Below are 6,000 nucleotides of genomic sequence, written 5' to 3'. Positions count from 1 at the left end.
TGATATAAACCGGCATAAATTGTATATCATTGGTGTTGATAGCACGATGTGAATCCACATAAGGTTGAGGTGACTGCGGCGGGTTATAAATGATCCCGTATGAGCCGTGTCAGCAACTCGGCCAATGGTTCCTTCCAACTGGCTATTTGAAGTTAACCAAACTGTAGTGGCGGTGACTTGTGCGCCTGCCCATTGGGCCACCCAGTGCAGACGACGGTTGATAGTATATGATAATTTGCCTCCATTTTGTTTGAAAGAAAACCGGGCTACCCAAGCTGTGACTTGCTCATACTCAATAAACAGCTCATGCAGACAGGTGTGGCCCGGTATGTTGATGTAGACCAGGCCGCCAGAGACAGACAGCAAAGACAATCGTGGCTTCAGAGGCAGCACAGATAGCTAAGTCGGACGCGGTGTTATAAGCCGGCGTGGACGGGCGAGTTAGCCACATCATGTTGATGTAAACTAGTCTGCAGAATGGCGGTTTGCACATATATTCATCGAGCTTGATGGTATGGTCAGATGCTAGCGCATTATAATGGTGGCACGAGCTATACATCCATGACACAGCCATAGCTTTTGCAGTGAACAATTGCTACTGCATAAATAATATCGCAAGCCGGAGTAATTTGTTCTTTTTAAAGAATAAACAATGTATCAATAAAAATTGATTGGACAGATTTCACCTTGATATGTTAGGCCAGAATTTATCCACCGAGGAGTTGATGATCACCACAGGCGAGTCGGCCGCGGGAGCAGACGAATGAACCGGCCGCGGCGTTATAAGCCGGTGCGGACGGGAGAGTTGGCAGCAACGTTGTAAGCCGGTGCGGATGGGCGAGTCAACCGTAAGCGCGGTAAACTGTGCGGACGGGCGAGTAATCGCAAGCGCGGTAAGCCGCTCGGACCGGTGAGTTAATGTAGACCGGGCCACAGAGGCGGCAACTTGCGCACGTTCGTTCATCGGGTAGTATGGCACGGACAAAAACGTTGCTGCAGAATGTTACCAGTGCGTGCTCCATACCCGCAGTATAATGCCTCTAATTTGAAATGAACAACTGTCCTGCGAAACAATATTACATGCCCAAGTAATTGTTTTAAGAAGAATTAACATGCTGATAAAATACAGAGGAAAGATATCACCTGATGCATTGGGATGATAAATGATCTTTGCACGTCCATAATTTATCTGGGATATGGAATCCAACAGCAACATGAACGATGACTTAATCCACGTCCACCCCCCCTTTTTTTCAATCATCCAATCATCTCCCCACCTTTCTTTTCTTCAGGCGGCAACCAGCAGGAGAGCATGCCTGGGGGCAGCGGTTCAGAGGCAAAACCAAGCAGGGGTGACTCGAGGCGCGGTAGCCTAGAGGCGAGGCAGCAGGCGACGGCGGAGACGAGTCCGAGCGGAGTGGCGGCTCAAGGCGGAGCCAAGGCGAGGTGAGGGGAGGCCGCGACTCGCGGCGGCTCACGCCAATGGCGACTTCGAGGTAGGAACGGCGACTCAGCGCGACAGCAACGCGGGTCAATGGGGACGGAGGTAGCGCACTGGCGGCTTAAGACCGGTCCCGACAGAAGAGGAGCAAGGGCGTGGGCGGTAAGCCGGCGTGAGCGGACGGCAGCAGCTGACTGCAGTGGTGAACCGGCGCGCGGGGAGCAGCAGTACTAAGTCAAGGCGGCAACGAAGGCCGGACTAGCTCGGGCGATTCAACCATGAGGCTATGGGGGCGCTTGCGGGCAGGGCCTCGGCGGCTCAGAACGGCAGCAGTGACCCAGCACCATCTGGAGCGGGGCAAGACGGCTGGCGGGTCGGCCAGTACGGGCATCACAGTGGCGATGGTGACCCGGCGGAGGCCAGAGCCCCCCGTCCGCGGAGACTGAACCCGTGACTTAAACCGCTTCCAGGTCGTAGGGGTTTCCGGATCCATTTTCTTTTTCTTTCTTGGGATCCTCGTGTTAGTAGTAACTTTTCCTTCCCTTGAATCTTGAATTGGCTTCCTGTAACTTCCTCGTGTGTCCGTAGCAACCGGACTTTAAAAAATCTTAACTTGTGGACTCCTTCACGGGACGGAGTACCAACCGTACTCATGAGCTTGCTACTTGATTTGCAACCTTCGGCTCGACTCGAATCCGAACTGGTGGCCTAAGTAAATCCGGTTCCGAGTCACGGACTGCTTCGCCACTGATTGGACTTTGATCTCATTTTTAACTTTGACCGCAACTGCTATTGTCCATATGCGCGACCCAAGAAAGAGCTAAATTTTCTTTAGGGTGTTTTCAATCCGGTCTCGCCGGATCATCCGACCGCAGCGGTGCGCACCATGCAACCCTAATTTTCCTTCAACTCAAATTTTGTACTCCCAAATCAAAAGTAAATCCCGCGTGATCGTCTCGTACCGGTTCTTCTTCATCCGGAAAATTGCGAGCTCCTCGATCCCTAGGAAAAAATCCCTCCAAGAACTCAACACCACCGTGTGCAAGCCCCACGGTGGGCGCCAACTGTTGTGGAATTGTCACGACAGATGTCCTAGTGTGAGGACTTAGTCGTGAGGCCAACGCATCTATGTGGTAGCTTGAGAGGGGTTGAGCGGAATCGAGAAACGCAACACAAGACAAGGGTTTAGACAGCTTCTGGCCCCGGGAAACATCATCCGGTAACAACCCTACATGTTGTTTGTGGCTAGGTCTCATTATCATCACGAGGGAGTCGCCGTAAACTGGCTCTCCTAGTTATGTCTAGCCCTAAGATTATTCCTCCCCTCCTCTTGGGGTGCCCTGCCCCTCCTTATATAAGTTCAAGGGGCGGGTTACATGTAGAGTCCAACTCGGATTAAGACTTAAACTATTCTGAATTCTCTTCATGGGCTTCTTAATGTCTCGGGCTTCATAACGTCTCGGGCTTACTAACCCCAGGCGACTCTGTCTGCCGGGTTATGACTCCTGCCGGTTTATGATTGTCTGCCGGGTTACGACTCCTGCCGGTTTATGATTGCCTGCCGGGTTATGACTCCTGCCGGTTTATGATTGTCCGCCGGGTTATGATCTGACTTAACACCTGCCGGTTTACCAAGTCCCAGCCGGGTTATAACTCCGGTTGGGTCATACTGCGGGGTATATCCCCGATAGTTCGGTTGGCCACAGCCGGACTATGACGTCCCTCATGGCCAATCTAGACATCCTATGCAGCTCGGCCCAATGCGTCATCTGGTCGTTCAACAGCGCTGGGCGCTCCTGCGCCGCGAACTATGACCAGAATAGCTTCTTCGTCGCTTGCTCATCCTGGGCCCGAAAAAACTGCGCGGCGTCGGCGGCACTCTTCGGAAGATCCACAAAGGCGTCTGGAGAACTCCACAGTCAAGTGAGCAAGGCATATCTTTGACCGCCAAATTTAGTCTGTAAAAGAAAGGGCTTACCAGCCGCTATCTATTCGGCTTGCCAAATCTCTTCGCGAGCTACTTGGGATTCGGTCCACACCTCCTTGGCCTCTTGAAGGGCCTTGGCGAGATCGGTCGCCTGGGCTTTATTCTTCTCCTATAGGGACTCACACTTGTTGGCGCGTCCTTGAGCGCTTGTTCCACTTCGGTCACCCGCTCCTTGTACTGGCGGCGGACGACCTGTTCGGACAAGTCCTCGGCTGCATTATCAGCGGCCGCTTTGTTCACCCTTGCCTGCTCCTCGGCCTGGGCAAGTTCACCCCTGAGGGTCTCAACCGCAGCAGCACTACCTGCAATCATAAACATAGCAGCACATGAGCTTCGACTCAGAGTCTGCATATCAATACAGGCATGAACGAGATATTTGAAACATACTTTGCGCCTCATCAAACCTCTGGTTGATGTGGATGATATCCTCATCGGCCAGCCCCAGCTTACGCTTGAGCTCGGATACTTCCGCGGCCTGGGTGGTTGCCGCCAACAGTGAAGCATGTCTCTCAAAATAGAAAAGTGCATTATCTCCTGCGAATATTATCAATCCTCTATTCGGCCTTTTTCCAAAAACCGAACAGAGTCTCAGGGGCTACTATCTATACACAAGCATATTTTGCATATGACAAGCGGCTAAAAATATTACGTTGCATACCTCGAAGCGTGTTAGTGGGTTGTTAAAGGCTTCGTTCAACCCGCTTTTGGCGGACTGGACCTTCTCAACCACCGTGCCCATCAGAGTACGGTGTTCTTCCAAAACGGACGCACCACGTAGTGCGTCCGACAAAGTGTTCGGCGCCTCCGGATTAGAGGAGGTCGCCGCCGGAATAGGCGCTCCCCCTCCCCCGAAGGGGGTCACTCATTCGATCCTGGAGCCATTTGGGTCTCCGGAATGGCATCTGGCTGGGGGCCGGATTAGTTAGGGCCCCCGTCGTCAGTGTCCATGGGGGTTGTACCCCCATGTTCTTGGCAGCTGAGGCATTACCCTCTGGCGCCGTCTCGGCGGTCTCCCGCGCCTCTCCGAGCCCCGGAGAGACCCTTTGGGATAACACCTCGGCGTCATCCGCAATAGGTGGCGGGGAGGTTCACGGAGGCGTCTCGCTCTCCATCATCTCCGACGCTAGAGAGTTCCCCGAAGATGAAGATAGTTGGGGGAGATCGCGGGCAGGACTGCAGCGCATGATTTAATATGATTCCCACAATTCGTAAAAGATTGATGTGTGTAGAGCATCCTTCGACACTTATGATTCGGCCAGGGGCTTGGCCCTGGGGCGATGCTTGGGGACGGCTTCGGCGTCCGAATCCGAGCCATCCGAGAGGGATATCTTCCCCCTCTTGGACGCCTCTGCCTCCGGATCTATGGAGGCCGCCCTCTTCTTCCCCTTGCGAGGAGGGTCATCTTCTTCCTCCTCCTCCTCTTTGTCCTCATCTCCCTCGTGGGAGGAGGGAGCCTCGGTCCCTCCGGACGTCGTGTTCGAAGTACCTTTATGATGGAGGCCGCTTTCGGCCTCCTTACTCTTCTTCTTCCTGTCCTTCCTCACCGGCGCCTGGTATGGCGCCGAGACCAGCATCCTCATTAGTAGATGATCAGCTGGGTTTTCGGGCAGTGGAGCTGGAAATCTGATCCGCTCCGCCTTCTTTGTCCAGCCCTGTTTAGAGGATGGAATTCTCAATACACTCCTTTGATTGATAAACAAGCTATGTTCGGAAATTGAACACTTACCGGGGTGGCCGGATGATTGCAGTCAAGGTCGATGTCCTCGGACGTCTTCGGCCATGACTTCTGAGCCTTGAAGAGCAGCTTCCAGATCTCTTTGTGCGTCGCGCCAAATAATTGCTGCAGGGTCCGTGGCCCTTCCGGATTGAAATCCCACATACGGAGAGGTTGTTGCTGGCAGGGAAGAGTTCGGCGGATGAGCATCACTTGTATCACGTCAGTGAGGCTGGTGTCTTGTTCTTCGATATTTTTGATACGCTTTTGCAGCATCAACACCTCGTCGGATAATCCCCAATCCAGACCCTTGTTGGTCCATGATGCAAGCCGCAGCGGGGGTCCGGATCTGAATGCAGGAGCGGCCGCCCACTTGGTGCTGCGGGGTTCGGTGATGTAAAACCACTCCTGCTACCATATCTTGACGGTCTCCACAAAGGCCCCTTTGGGCCAGGTAACGTTGGGGAGCTTGCTCACCATAGCACCGCCACAATTCGCGTGCTGCCCTTCGACCACCTTCGGCTTCACATTGAAGGCCTTGAGCCATAGGCCGAAGTGTGGGGGGATGCGGAGGAATGCCTCACACACGATGATAAACGCCGAGATGTGGAGGAAGGAGTTCGGAGCTAGATCGTGAAAGTCTAGCCCGTAATAGAACATGAGACCGCGAACAAAGGGGTGGAGGGGAAACCCTAGTCTGCGGAGGAAGTGGGGGATGAATACCACTCTTTCGTCGGGCTCCGGAGTGGGGATGGCCTGCTTCTGGGTAGGGAGCCTGTGCGTGATCTCCACAGTCAAGTACCCCGCTTCCCGGATCTCCTTGATGTCCTTCTCCGTAACGGAGGAGGCCATCCACTT

The sequence above is a fragment of the Aegilops tauschii genome, chromosome 1 (genome assembly GCF_002575655.3).
Source record: "Aegilops tauschii subsp. strangulata cultivar AL8/78 chromosome 1, Aet v6.0, whole genome shotgun sequence".
Taxonomy (NCBI): Eukaryota; Viridiplantae; Streptophyta; class Magnoliopsida; order Poales; family Poaceae; genus Aegilops; species Aegilops tauschii.
The sequence above is the reverse complement of the archived record's forward strand: the minus strand, read 5'-3'. Positions refer to the sequence as shown.